Genomic DNA, 16,539 nt, shown 5'->3' with positions numbered 1-16,539 from the left:
GAGAAAGAACATGAAGGATTTAGGTTTGAAGTAGTGTTGGAAGACATCTGAAAAGAAAGACAAAGTTCAGATTAGAAAATGATCCTTAATATAGCACCCCAAATGAAATATTAAGGCCAGGACCTAACATAATATTTTACAATTCGGAAGAGGGATGTTGTAATTCAATTACAAAATATTTGAAGGTAGGTAAATGACAATTTACCAATTTCCACCATGAAATACGAAATTGATTATTAATTTTTATTGTATCGAAATTCCTAGATTATTATGAGATTCATTGAACTTTTTAATGGCATGTTTAAATCTCGATTATGCCTTTTAAGTTTGTGACTGGGATGCCGAGGATCCCAAAAAAGGTGTCAATAAGCATGCAAATTAGCTTGGTACACTTAATGCTATGAATCATCCGATCAATGTGTCGGTTAACCACACATGCTCCATTGATCCATGATTAACATCAAGCTACCCTTTTCCACACATTGTCATTCCCATGTTAGTGTGTCAGTTAAACACACACGCTCCACTAACGACTTAACAAGGTGAACGTGCAACTTCATGGAATAGCACCATTTTCACATTTTCCTAAAGTAACTAAGATTAGGAATTTATAAAAGTTTAGTTAGTTTCATAATTATCAGTAGACTTATTAATGAGAATTAATATCCTATTTTACCCATTTGGCTAACGACCCTCCACCAGTCAAGGAAGTGGTGAGTGAGATTGGACACCTGTTAAACTACGATTTTATAGGCAGTAACCTTATACCCCCTTATAGACTAGATTCGTGAATTTTAAAGTTTTAAAATTCTAGGGTTTGGAATTAATGTTTCATAAATGAAACTCTTCAACTTCCAAACATTGAGGGCAAGTTTTATAACTTGTCAAAACTTTTGATTTCCATAACTTATGAATTTTGAAATTTCCATGAATGAGACTTTTCAAATTCCAAACTTGAGGACAAGTTACGAAACCTTTAAAGATCCCTTGAATTCTATAACTTACAATAGTTAATAGTTTCAAAAATAAGGACTTTCATATTCCATAACTTCAGGAAAAGTTATGGAACTTTTCAAGAAATACATAGATCAAATTAAACTAATTCAATTATCATATAATTCATTGTTTACCAATTTGACCTAGTTCATATTCAAGATAGTTTAAATTTTTTCAAAAATTAATTTTTTCACAAAATCTAGTAATTATTTTAAAATTTGTCAACTTTACGTTTTTGGATGGGGATAAACATTACCATATTAGTAAAATTAAAATTTATGAATCAAAACAGTTTGTGGTAATGATCCTAATCCAAAACATGTAACATCCAATTATTTTCTACTTTGTAACGGTCAAAAAAAGTAAACTCAAGTCAAATTCATTAAATAAAACTCAAACTTAGTGATTTATTATTTTAATAAAGTTAAAATATATATTTTGATACATTTAAACACTTGGTAAATTGTTGTATAAATTAGAAGCTAAGAACATCTAAGAACCAAGAATCTTCATCCGTTCTGCAAACCCTCGCTTGGGCGGTAAACCCTCGAACCGCAAACGGAGTTCACGACCGCAAAACGAGGTTCGCACCCATATACCTCGGTTCACAGCCATGAACCACTTCTCAAATCGCAAATCCTCAGGCCTTATCTCTTTGGGAACTAAACTATATCTCCTCGGGAAATGTTTACACAAAAAATAATGTGTATATATATGAGAAGTTGGAATTTTTCCTTTATTCTTACATTTCTAGCCGAAAACACACACTTTTGTCTCAAGGTCATCAACTGAAAACCTTTTGTTCTCTCTCAAGTATCATCCAAAATCCTTTGAATCTCCTTAAGATCTTGCGAAGAACACCAAGTGTTCTTCAGTTTATCAAGTAATCAGCTTCCAATCTTCATATTTTTGGGCCGAAAACACTTGAATCTTCAAGTGTTCTTCATTTCATCAAGAACACTCAACCGAAAACCCAATAACATGAAGATCTTCTTGAACCATGAACTCTTGGGGCTAGCCATAAACTCATAGCAAACTTCCATTTTGCTTCTAACACTCTTATTTATAAGTTAAACTTACAAATTAGTTCAATTCCTATTCATTCTTATGTTTATATTCACTAAAAGCATACATATATATATATATATATATATATATATATATATATATATATATATATATATATATATATATATATATATTACATGAAATGCTTATAGGACTCATTTTGTCTTGGGATCTAACTTGTGGGAAAACATCCTATATTGAATCTACAACCGAATCACTCACCTAAGGTGAGTTCATACCCCAACATTTTTATGATTTTTAACTGTTTTAGAGGGGGGATACAAGTGAAACACAATAAAAATTATGTTAATATCTTAAATGTTTTCAATGTTTTTAAATTGTTATCATTATTAAAATAATATATTTATATATATATATATATATATATATATATATATATATATATTATATAATTACGATTCAGGAGATTTAGAATATGTAATTTGACCCCATTTCCTATTCCTTGTTTGGTTGTGGTCTTGGGGTAAAGTTATTTATTCGAATGTCTAATTAATCACAATTATATAAATATTATATTTATATAAATATAAAATGGTTTTCAAACTGTTTTGTACTATGTGATTACAAATAGTGGATTTCATGAAATAACAATATTACAGATTTTTACAAAAGTTAACAAAGGTTTTCATTACAGTAAAACAAACATTTTAACTATAAAAGGTATAGTTTAGGGAGCTTATTTTTTAATTTCAAGGTTCAGACAATAGAAAACAAACACAGTACATTATAGAAAACAAACAGAGTACCTTACTGAAAAGAAACACATAAACTATATTAAATATATTTTATGAAACTTACTTACAGTATTTATTACAAATTATATTCTACGCATAATCATCAATATAACATTGGTGAGACAACCTTCACGTACTTTTCTAAATACCCACCAAGTCCTGAAATTATAACCAGAGTCTCCTGGAGGGAGAGTGCAACACTTGTATATAGATCTATATTGGACTGACAGTCCCACACCTGAACTATTAGCTATAGTTAGGCAGGCATGTATGGGGTGACAAATGTCCTACCAATTACGACGCCTGAAGAACGTCGTGTTCAGGCGATCATAGTTCATCTAGCATGGTTATACTAACTCACAATTTGGTATTGAACACAATGATTAGTGTATGAATAATTAAACTTCACATAGTTTTATTTAATTTTAAAACTACAACATAGTATTTTGCAAGTATAGTTGGTTATATTAGCCAATTACAAATACATGAGTTGCATACTAGTACAAGAACACAATACTATTTCACTATAGATAAAACATACTTTTCATGGTTTTATCTGAACTAAACTACATTTTACTACTTCAAAGTATAGTAACTTTCACACGTTTTTTTTACAATATAACACAGTAGAAAATATAGGATTTTCTGGGTAAAACATGTTTACAATATCAAGGAACCAGAAAACAGATTTCAATTACAAACATACTTATAAACTCACGAACTTAATTGTTGACACCTTTTCAAAATTTCTTGTATTCTCAGGGAAACGGTAAGAGATGTACAACTACAGCTTTTGAGAAGACAGATCTATAAAGTCATGTCTTTTAAACTTGTATTTTTGGCATCATATACATTATCTTTTGAACACATATGTAAAACTTATAACTTTGTAAATACAATCGAGGTTGTACTTTGATTACTATTATGCATTGTTGTGATATTGTACACGACATCCTCGCCCCCAAACGTTTCCGTTGTTCCGGTTTGGCAGTGTGACAGATTCGTATCAGAGCATTGTTTACAGTGACCTCAGTATAGCAATCCATAAAAGATATACTACTATAATTACCCTTGGGGAAAAAGACCTCTGACTACAAGTATACATTTCGAATACAAGTAATTTATAGGTATTTGGATGTTAAACACTATCGTTAAACCTCGAGAATTATGTAATAATATTGGGGATAAATATTGCCTGATCAACTATATTTATTCGAGATATGACAAACATGTGTTTGGGAGTAATGGTAGTGTTGTGACAAGTCTAAAACTTACCAACTCTACTCATATAGAAGAAGCAATTATATGAAAACAAATGACCCTTACTGGTAGAACTATAAGTATTAAGTGTATATATTACAGTTATATATAATTAAGGTTTTATAGACTTAGAATGGGTGGTTTAGCTTTACTTCCTTTTCCTTATTTGGATGTGGATATAGAGTACAATCATTTATTCGAAGGTCTATTTGACCCGAGTTATATATAATTAGTATACACTTTGTGGTTATAGAAGGACCCAATATGAGTCATACCATACAGAATACATTAACTGTAAATTATAAATTTCTTATATGGAAACTTGAAATTGTTTATTTGATTTAATAAAACTATTAAATGTCTCTTATATCCCTATTCTCGCATTGGATAACATGGCTAGATTTCATCTTCAGGGAGATCTATACTATCCTAATCAAGGGAATGGAGGAAGGCTCAACTCATAACTAGAAGATGATCATGTAGATCCAATAGAAGAAGATTTTCCTAAAGATTCTAACTCAGAATCATGACCCTATAACTCACCTCAAGTTGCCCAGAGCCCAATCCTTGTCAAAATTTTCATGGTCCGACACCTCAGTGGGCAGTAACTTAGATAGTTGGAGTCATGAGCAGGGTCACAACCATCCTTACAATGGAGATTGAAGCTTCAACAATCTTGACGAAGGGGGCTCAACAGATAGAGCCCTTTTAGTGTTAGTTCATTGGATTACGCGTAATGATGAACAAGGAAGATCTGCCATCGATGGAGTCATACAACTTAATACTACCAGTAGAGTCAACAGATTTATTCTTCACCACCTGATTGAAAACCATGAGACAACCAGGAATATTACTGAAACCTTACGAGGGGAACTAGCTGTAAGCCGAACTAAAATTAGAGAACTTCTAGAACACCAAGCGACACTAGAAAGGCATATGGTTGCTACAGAACGCCAGTTAGCTAAATTCAGGGCTGCAACTAGTAGGAATCTGAACAACAGTCCTCGCAAGTAGAGCATACTCTACTCACTCTTTTGATTATAGCCTAAATCTATGTATATACACCAGTGATGTTTTCATGTGCATAGTACAACCTCGAAATTTCATTTTTCGATTGGTTATTATGCTGTCAAGTTTTCAGTTAAATTGGTATATTGTAGACCTACTTCAAGGTCATATTTTCTAAACTCTATGTATCTAATATACCAATACATGACAGGCATCTCATTTCCTTTTAAAAATCACTATCCAATTTCAATTATCATTTTACAAGTTATTCCTTGTAATGGACTACTATGTAAATTATTTTCTAAATACATGTAGAACCAATGTAATTAGTTCAAAGAAATCTGATTTTTTATCACTATTGATGTCTTACTACCTTTCCATTTTTAAATCTTGAAGCAAAAGATACCTCCAAGAAAGAATCCAAGACATCTCAATGTCAATGAAGCACCTCCACCACCTCCACCACCACCTCCAAAATATGATGTTGTTGTCTTCCAAGTAGAAGTAACTGCCATCGTGGCTGCTACCATGACACAAATCAACACCAATGCTACTAGTGGAGCAGGAAGTAGTGCTCACAATTTCAATCATGGTGAAAGTCTTGGACACCCTCGTGAGTGTTCATATAAAGACTTTACAAATGAAAATCCTAAAACTTTTGATGACACAGGAGGTGTTATTACTCTAACATGTTGGTTTGATAAAACAGAATCAATGTTTAAAATTTGTGCATGCCCTAAAGCAAGAAAAGTAAACTTTGCAGCATGTACCTTCTTAGACAAAGCCCTTTCTTGGTGGAATGGCTATGTCAAATCCTTATCCCTTCCAGTCGTCAATGCTATGGGCTGGGATGATTTAAAAATATTGATGCTATGATAATATTGTCCCCGAGGCGAAATTCAAAAGCTAGAATAGGAACTCTGGAGTCTGGCGATGAAAGACTCCGATATTGCTGCATATATTGTCAGGTTCAGTGATCTGGCTATTCTTTGTCCAACGATGGTTCCCACTGAGAGCAAGAAAGTTGAGAGATATATATAGGGACTCTCTCCTCAGATACAAGGAAATGTAATAGTCGCAAACCCTCTCACTTTTGATAGTGCCAAGCATTTGGCACATACACTAGTATACCACGGAGTTCGTCAGGGATTTATGGTACCCATCCTGAAGCAACCCAATGAAGGGGGTAGTAAGAAGAAGAAATTCTAGAATAAGCAAAAGGGGAAATTGTCTCAAGAGCCCTCGAAAATGAAACAGATAGTGGCAGCACACGCTACTATTGTTCCCACTGCTTTTCCAGGCCCTGTTCCTACCACTGTGTCTGCTACTCCAGCAACCCCAAGTAGATATGTTGGAACATTACCACAGTGTAATAAATGCAATTTTCATCATACGAGAGCTTGCAGAGAAATGCACTGCAAGAACTGTAACAAAAAGGGGCACACTACCCGTTTCAATATAGCATGCCTGGGGTGACAAATGTCCTACCAATTGGAACGCCTGAAGAACGTCGTGGTTAGGCAATCATAGGTCATTTAGCATGGTTATAATAACTCACAATTTGGTATTAAACTCAATGATTAGTGTATGAATAAGTAAACTTCACATAGTATCATTTAATTATAAAACTATAACATAGTATTTTACAAGTACAGTTGGTTATACTAGCCAATTATAAATACATGAGTTGCAAACTAGTACAAGAACATAATACTATTTCAGTATAGAGAAAACATACTTTTCATAGTTTTATCTTAACTAAACTAAATTTTACTAATTCAAAGTATAGTAACTTTCACATGTTTTGCTTACAATATAACACAACATAAAATATAGGATTTTCTAGGAGAAAGATGTTTACAATATCAAGGAACAAGAAAATAGATTTCAATTACAAACATAGTTATGAACTCACCAACTTAATTGTTGATACCTTTTGAAAACTACTTCTGTTCTCAGGGATATGGTAAGACAGGTACAGCCACAAATTTTGAGAAGATACTGAGCTATAAACTTATGTCATTTATACTTGTATTTTTGGTATCATATACATTATGTTTTGAACACATATGTAAAGCTTATAACTTTTTAAATACATTGGATGTTATACTTTGATTACTATTATGCATTGTTATGATATTGTACATGATGTCCTCCTCCCATGAACGTTTCAGTAGTTCCGGTTTGGGGGTGTGAGAAAACAAGCCAAAAACTAGAAAATTCTGCCATCTGATGAGCCAAATCATCGAGCCACGCTTTGGACTCATCGAGTTCAAGGAAAAACTCATCCAACTCATTGATTCCATCTATGGACTCATCAACTTCATCAGCCAGCGGCCAAAAAAGTCATTTTTCCAACTTTGAAAATCAAACATTTGCATCAATATAATAGAAAACACCCATGGCTCTGATACCACTGATGGGTTTTATGTGCTCTAACATTCCTATAGTGCACATATAACTCTAAATTCTTTAGATCTAAGTTTTCTCTAATTATACATGCAACATTGTTTTCCAAAGCAGAAAGCCTAAACTAGCATGCAAGGTAACATTTAGATCATAAAAAACAGTTAGAAGATTACCTTGTGTAGTAGCTTTCCTGTCTTTGACCTTTAGGAGCATAGCACCTCAGGTGTGATGCCTCAAATGTCATATAACAAACAAATAACAAGATAATAGACTTGAGAGAGACGTTTGGAAGACCAAAACTGGCTAGTTACAATTCTAGTGTGCATGGGTGCCGATTTTAGGGTTTAGGGACTTCTTTTATAGCTTAGGATTACGACCATGCAAACCCTAATGACTCTTCATATTTCTTAGTATTTTGGGCTAAACCTTCTTGCATATTCACATAGGTTTAGTCTAACTCTAATCAACATGAATCATGAGTCCAACAATAACTATTACTGATTTATTTAATCAGTCCTTGTACCTTTAGTTAGTTTCTTTTGACCATTAAATTAATTCTTCATCAATACTAAATAAATAATGTGATTTCTCAATTAATATGTTATATTTATAATATATTAATAAATCACAATAACCTATTCTCAAAGTATCCATCCTATCAAATTGTTCCAGAGTGTTACAACCCAAATGGACCATGCTATTATCAGGTCAAGTACATACTGATTATAGATATAGGCTTAGACACCTTATCCAACACTAACTCAGCGAACTTGAAAGCTGCAAAAAAATCAACCAAAATAAGAAGTTTGAATATCGGGATCCTTAATAGAACGATAAGAAACCCTGTCCTTATTGACCCATGATTCAGCTAAAATATTCCCATCAAGAATCGAGTCACATTTCACAAAAAAATATCTTCCTTTCCTAGCACCTTTTTTGTGCTTGGATTTTAATATAGGAGTTCATCTATCGGTTTTAACTTTCAACAGGAAATGAGAATTTTCAAAGTTCGAAAGGTCATAAACATGAGCTAAGTCATTTAGACCAATGTTGAGACCCATAGAGTGGTTCGGATAATCAATCCAATCAAGGATGCTCCAAAGTGCTACCATGGCTTAAATATATGAGATCTTAGTAATTTCGAAGAATTCAAGGACAGTTATGAGAACTGGATAAGTAAGACCTAAGGTAAAAGTATACTTGGGAAAACAAACCCAAACAAAAGAAGTAATATTAGGTTGGATCATGGCATCGAAAGGTTTAAAAACACTACCAGCGGGGAAGGTTCCAAACAAATTCAAAGCTTCAATATTGTCATCATCGAAGGTACAAGTTTCCTCATAGGAAAGGAGTTTTTGATATACGAAATCATCATCAGGTGTGGCAATGATGTTTGTGTGAGAGTGAGCTCCTTTTTTGACCATATTTAAAAGAAAATTTGGAAGGAGAAAAATAAACAAAGGTATTACCTTCAATGATATCCCACGGACGTCCAAAAGAAGAGCTAAAAGATTATGATGAAACAAAAAGATTGAATACCCTATTTATACCAGAGTCATGGGAAGGTAGAAGAGTGATTTGACATATTCCAACAACTAGAAATCTATCCATTGAAGTTTAAATTACCCTATATGTTAGATCTTTTCACATCATCTTTTATTTTTAAAATTATACCTTTAAATATTTATAAATTAACATTTATATTTTGTAGGTATGATTTGGAGGAAATTAATAGGACAAGATTCCATAATTAAATTCAAGATCCTTAATATTTCTGAAACCTCATTATCCTTAAATATATCACAAGATCCTGATTATTATCATTAATGTTTACTAACACTTGCAACGGATATGTTCTTCTTTCTTTTTCTCATATATGTAGAATTACTCAAGACAAGACTCATTCTCAATGGAGAGTCACTTCAACCAAGATTAAGACTCGGGAATAGAAAATCAAACAACGTGCAAATACTTGTTCAAGGAGGATCCCAGAAATCTCAGACTTCTTGTTAATTAGCTTAAACTATAGATGACACTTGTAACTAGCACACTACACATATGATTAGCTTGACTACTATTTTTGTACTTGTGTTATGTTCATCATCTTTGTAATCTTCAATTTAAATCAATAAAATACAACAAGACAGATGATCATTATCACCTCTAAAGATTTTATGTTAGAGATTCTATAAAGGATCAAGGGTTTTCCTTGTAACTCACTAGTCTCACATTGATAATTATTCTATACTTACATTATCCTAACACCACAACTTCTCAGATAATTTGGTCAAACTGCACTAGTTGGATTTTTGACCAAAACAACAAGTAATATAAATAATTATTTATAATTGATTATTTCATGTAATTGATTACTAAATATTTTGAATTTCAAAATCTTAATTAATAATACTAATTTTAAGGGACTTAAAATAATATTTAAATTTAAATGTAAAATGCTAAAAAAAATATCTATCATTTTTAGAGAGAGAGAGAGAGAGAGAAAATAAATTAAAAATATTTTAAAGAAAATTACATGTGGCATGTTTAGGATTATTTTATTAAAATAGAGAGATTGTTTTGAGATATCAATGCAACGTCAAATTTTAACCCCGATGACGTTTAAAGTGGATAAATTAGATGGAAGGATGAACTTTAGCTCATGGAAAGTTCAAGTCATGTTAATATAGATTCATCATGGTATGCATAAGGCACTATTATGCGTTAATTAGGAAACTAAACCAATGTTTTAAAAATATGTTCAAACCAGACAGTACCTTAATCAGATAGTAAATAAAGGGTGAGAGCGGTTCAACAACGACCGATTTTATACCAAGTTCTAGATCAGATTGAACTAGTATTTTTTTTTAAAAAAAAATTGGGTTAAACCGGTGGGATAGAACCGATAAAACACCGTTTGAACATGTTTGTTGGACTTGGAGAATTGAATTGAATTTGAAACATTAATGTATAGTACATTTCCAAAGAAAATGGAATAAATTGACCGATCAGGTTATCCAAAATGTACACAACACGAAGTCCGACACTCACCAAGATGTAATCTTGTGGTTGATCCGGGAACCACAAATTAGACCGATTAAACTAAAAAACTGGTTTCTAAAATATTAAACTAAACCATTTTTAAGAAACTTAATTAATCATGTTTCCATAAGTGATTCAAGTGATACCAATAGAGTCGGTGATAAAGACGTGATGATTTGGATTTTAGAGTAGCAAATGTGATTCATTTGTGTGTTGCAACGAATTTTTATTAAAATGCATATGGGATATCAATACAAAATGATATTTTTCCATAGAGATACTTTTAATATAGCATGGTCACCCCCTAGAATGTTATTTTTAAGACCGTTTCAGAGGATGGACGATAGAGGTGTTCGACCAATGCTCATCTTTTAAAGGGGCCTAAAATTTTTATGGATTTTATTAATGTTAGACAAGACTGATCTTCAAGATATCATTAATAATTTTTTTATCTCAAAAAACTAAAAAAAATTATTTTTCTGTAAATATATGAATCTTTTTAATCAAAAATGTAATATTTAGAAGCTAATGTAAATAATTTTTATTTTCAATTAGTAAGTTATTATAAAAATATTAATGAAATTTATGTATTCTAAGGCGTTTTTTTTCTCTATTTTCCTTGGTCCAAAATATGTTTAAAACGAACTTAAAAAATTTGCAATAGATTTACAATAATTTTCAATGGTAGCCATGACGCTTGAATACTTCATTCACATATAATTGTGTTAATATTTCAAACAATGTTTAGTCTTCCATTTCTAAAACGAAGGCAACAATTTTAATCAGTTGATCACTAATTGACCCAAATGACATCATTATGTTGTGTCGTACTTCAAAGCTTTTTGATAAAATCAATGATAAATCCATCTTATATCCTTATAGATACATATAACGGTTCGTACTCACCATAACCAGAGCCGTTCACGAGGATTTAAATATTCTTAAATGCTTAAGATCATCCGGAAAAAAAAAGGCTCATATATATATATATATATATATATATATATATATATATATATATATATATATATATATATATATAAAATAAGAAGTATGGCACAATGAAGTTGCCCACTTTGCCCCCACTAGAATGTTAATGCATGAAAATTGAAGGGGCGATAGGAGTATCCATCCAAGGCCAAGGATCCAAGATATTTATGGATTTTAGTGATGATACGTTAGAGAAAATTGATCTTGAAGATATCATTAATAATTTTTCATCTCAAAAAACTAAAAGAATTAGTTTTCTTTAAATATATAAACCTTTTTAATCACAACTGTTATATTAGAAGCTAGTGTAAATAATTTTCTTACAATTATTAAGTTATTATAAAAATGTTAATGAACTTTATGTATTCAAAGGATTTTTTTTTTCTTTTGTCCTTGGCTCAAAATATGTTTAAAATGATCCTGAAAAACTAGCATCAGATTTTCAAAAAATTTCAATGGTAGCCCATGACGCTTGAATACTTGATTCACCTATAATCGTCTTAATATTTCAAATAACGTTGAGTTTTTGATTTCTGAAATGAAGGTAACAATTTTGCTCGGTTGGTCGCTACTGACCCAAATGACATCATTATGTTGTATCGTACTTCAAAACTTTTTGATAAAATCCATGATAAATCAATCCTATACCCTTATAGATACATATAACAGTTCATACTTATCATAAGCAAAGCCGCTCAAGAGGATTTAAATATTCTTAAATGTTTAAGATCATCCACAAAAAAGGTTCATATATATATATATATATATATATATATATATATATATATATATATATATATATATATATATATATATATATATATATATATATATATATATATATATATATATATATATATATATATATATATATATAAAAGCCACTATGAAGTTGCCCATTTTGCCTCCAAGGCCAATCTCTTAAATGGATCCAAGATTTTTATGGATTTTAGTAATGATACGCTAGAGAAAATTGATCTTGAAGATATCATTAATAATTTTTCATCTCAAAAAACTAAAAGAATTTGTTTTCTTTAAATATATAAACCTTTTTAATCAAAAATGTTATATTAGAAGCTAGTGTAAATAATTTTCTTACAATTATTAAGTTATTATAAAAATGTTAATGAACTTTATGTATTCAAAGGATTTTTTTTCTCTATTGTCCTTGGCTCAAAATATGTTTAAAATGATCCTGAAAAACTAGCATCAGATTTTCAAAAAATTTCAACGGTAGCCCATGACACTTGAATACTTGATTCACCTATAATCGTCTTAATATTTCAAACAACGTTGAGTCTTTGATTTCTGAAATGAAGGTAACAATTTTGCTTGGTTGGTCGCTAATGACCCAAAGGACATCATTATGTTGTGTCGTACTTCAAAACTTTTTGATAAAATCCATGATAAATCAATCCTATATCCTTATAGATACGTATAACAGTTCATACTTATCATAAGCAGAGCCGCTCAAGAGTATTTAAATATTCTTAAATGTTTAAGACCATCCAGAAAAAAAGGTTCATATATATATATATATATATATATATATATATATATATATATATATATATATATATATATATATATATATATATATATATATATATATAGATATAAGCCACTATGAAGTTGCCTACTTTGCCCCCAAGGCCAATCTTTTAAAGGGATCCAAGATTTTTATGGATTTTAGTAATGATACGCTAGAGAAAATTGATCTAGAAGATATTATTAATAATTTTTAATCTCAAAAAACTAAAAAGAATTAGTTTTCTTTAAATATATAAACCTTTTTAATCAAAAATGTTATATTAGAAGCTAGAGTAAATAATTTTCTTACAATTATTAAGTTATTATAAAAATGTTAATGAACTTTATGTATTCGAACGATTTTTTTTGTCTATTGTCCTTGGTTCAAAATATGTTTAAAATGATCCTGAAATACTAGCATCAGATTTTCAAAAAATTTCAATGGTAGCCCATGATGCTTGAATACTTGATTCAGCTATAATCATCTTAATATTTCAAACAACGTTGAGTCTTGATTTCTGAAATGAAGGTAACAATTTTGCTCGGTTGGTCGCTAATTATCCAAATGACATCATTATGTTGTGTCGTACTTCAAAAGTTTTTGATAAAATCCATAATAAATCAATCCTATATCCTTATAGATACATATAACAGTTCATACTTATCATAAGGAGAGCCGCTCAAGAGGATTTAAATATTCTTAAATGTTTAAGACCATCCAGAAAAAAGGTTTATATATATATATATATGTGTGTGTGTGTGTATATATATATATATATATATATATATATATATATATATATATATATAAATAAAAGCCACTATGAAGTTGCCCACTTTGCCCCCCCCCCCCCCCCCACTAGAATGTTAACGCATGAAACTTATAGGACCATTCTGAAGGATGGGCAATAGGGATGTCCATCCAATGCCAATTTTTTAAAGGGGCCCAAGGTTTTTATGGATTATAGTAATGATACTTTAGACAAGATTGATTTTGAAGATATCATTAATAATTTTCCATTTCAAAAAACTAAAAGAATTATTTTTCTTTAAATATATGAATCTTTTTAATTGAAAATATTATATTAGAAGCTAGTGTAAATAGTTTTCTTACAATTATTAAGTTATTATAAAAATGTTAGTGAACTTTATGTATTCTAAGGATTTGTTTTCTCTATCGTCTTGGTAAATGATCCTGATAAAGTGGCATCAGATTTGGAATAATTTTCAATTGTAGCCCATGACGCTTGAATACTTCATTCACATATAATTGTGTTAATATTTCAAACAATGTTGAGTCTTTTATTTTTAAAACGAAGGCAAAAATTTTGTTTGGTTGGTTGATAATGACCCAAATGACATTATTATGTTGTATCATACTTCAAAGCTTTCTGATAAAATGCATGATAGATCCATCCAATATTCTAGTAGATACATATAACGATTGGTACTTACCATAAATAGGGTTGCTCACGAGGATGTAAATATTCTTAAATGCGTAAGACCATCCAGAAAAAAAGGTTCATATATATATATATATATATATATATATATATATATATATATATATATATATATATATATATATATATATATATATATAAAATAAAAAATTGGTTATTGTAAAGTTGCCCACTCCCCCCCCCCCCCCCCTTCGCAGTAAGAACAATAGGAATATCATAGACATTCAAGGTTGATCGAAAATCTAGAAAATAGAGGTGAATGAAGAATTTTATTAAATATGTCAACATACTTATATGAATATGACACATGTAAGACTCGTATGTGATTTATCGTATCCTTGTCCCGTACAAAATGAAGATCGATTTCAATATGTTTTTTCCTTTGGTGCTGAACCAAGTTAGCTACACATGTATAAGTCGCTCACATTATCACAACAAATAATGGTAGCTTGATGTGGGGAGTAGTGAAGTTCAAGAACCAAATTACGAATCAAACAAGATTATGCAATGACATCGGCAACTCCTCAATCTTCTGCTTCTACGCCGAGAGATAGTATTCTGATGTTTTGATGACCAAGACAAATTCTTGTGTTCCAAAAATTCTTAGTATCCTAATGTAAATCGACAGCCGACTGGGCAACCTGCCCTATCAACATCTGAGTAAGCAATCATGTCATGATACGTAGAACTGAAAATGTGAAGTCCATCACCTGTAGTGCCACAAATATATTGTATAATATGATTCAGAGTTGTAAAGTACGGTTATCAAGGGTCATGCATATATAAACATATATGATGGACAGTGTATGAAATGGTTGTTCTAGTGAACGTAAGATACTATAATGCACCGAAAGGTTGCGATATAAAGCCGGGTCGGTAACTAGAGGGACTAAGCTATCAAACAGTAATGCCTACAATTTCGGGCTAGATAATTAAGATATAATGACTGGTGATTATTATAATTTGAGCCCTTGAGAAGGTAGATCACTAGTCTTAAACGTTGCAGACTACATATTATAAGTTTTTTATAGGGATTTATCGATAAGCAATAAAACGACATTTTTATGGACGGTTATTTAGGATAATTAATCTTAGACAAAGTTATAGGATGTGTAACTAGGATTCTATATAGATAAAGAACTATGAAATTCGACTTCATATGACGAAGTTATGCTTCTTCGAAGTTTCACGATTAAACAAACATAGTTATGTGTGTCGTAAAAACTAAATTTTAGATATGTTTTTTATTTGCCTAATCAATCTAAACGAAATTCTTACTAATTGTAAGACTAAGAGTGTGCATATAGAGAACGTCAAAATTAGACTTCATCTGAAGAAGTTATGATTTTTCAATGTTTCAGTGTAACTGTGCAAACACATAAATTAAAATTCAAATCAGTTGATTGTTAGACAAAACAATCTAAATAACAGTTGAAGATCTCGTGATTTGGAATCCAACGATATAAATATAGGCGAGAACGGTATTCGTATGAAGGAGTTATGAATTTTGTACGAATATTAATAGTCTAGACAGATCTAAATATGATTTTTACGTAGAGTGATAAGTAGTTGTTAATACCTTAATGAAAGTTGTAGAGCTCATTGATAGGATTTCGGTATGTAAAGAACGTCGAAAACAAAGCTCATATGCGAAAGTTATTGCAGTTTGAACATCTATGAGAATTTACCTAGACTGATGATGTGGCAACTTCTTTTGGCACCATGTAGTGTGTTCGGATAGTCAGATCCTTCAAGAGACACAGTGATGTGGCTCAATTAGGCGACAACATGTGGATCAAAGAAATGTCGACATGTGGCAGCTTCAAGAAAGGTGCGATGTGGCGAATATAGGTGGGATATGTGGCTAAAACACAAAGGAGCCAACAACGCTCGAGGGCACGCATGCCTCTTATCGTAGCGTAGTCAAAGGAAGAATGTGTTATATTTATTTATTAAAAATATAAATCTTACAAAACATTGTAATCCATTATTATATAAAAGAGAATCCTAGAGGAAGTTTA

This window comes from Lactuca saligna, chromosome 6 (assembly GCF_052625555.1).
Source record: "Lactuca saligna cultivar CGN05327 chromosome 6, ASM5262555v1, whole genome shotgun sequence".
Taxonomy (NCBI): Eukaryota; Viridiplantae; Streptophyta; class Magnoliopsida; order Asterales; family Asteraceae; genus Lactuca; species Lactuca saligna.
The sequence above is the reverse complement of the archived record's forward strand: the minus strand, read 5'-3'. Positions refer to the sequence as shown.